The following is a 400-nucleotide window of genomic DNA, read 5'->3' as shown; positions in this document are numbered from 1 at the left end:
AAATGAAAAATAAACAAACTAAATTAATAAAAAATAATAAAAAACATATTTAGAAAGATATTCTCAATGTTAAACATAAATTAAGCCTACTGAAAACATTTCACTAATTCCACTTAAATGGAAATTTTAGATGGGAAATAAAGACTGAAATTTGTGTTTAGTACCTTAACTTAAAAAATAGCATTTTATTTATACTTTAAAGCTTTTGGCCCAACATAACTGAACATTTCAATTGATAAATTATTAAAGTATTAAATTTTATTATAACTAATTATTGTGTTTTTGTTGTTATGTGCCATTGAATTGCTTGTGACTCATAGTGACCCTATGTACAACAGTGCTACACTCTTGCTCTGTCCTGTGACATTCGCACTGTCTCTGACACTCCCATCCCGATTAC

This window comes from Elephantulus edwardii, unplaced genomic scaffold (assembly GCF_000299155.1).
Source record: "Elephantulus edwardii isolate Elephantulus edwardi_28Jun2011 unplaced genomic scaffold, EleEdw1.0 scaffold00029, whole genome shotgun sequence".
Taxonomy (NCBI): Eukaryota; Metazoa; Chordata; class Mammalia; order Macroscelidea; family Macroscelididae; genus Elephantulus; species Elephantulus edwardii.
This window is presented reverse-complemented; position numbering follows the sequence as displayed.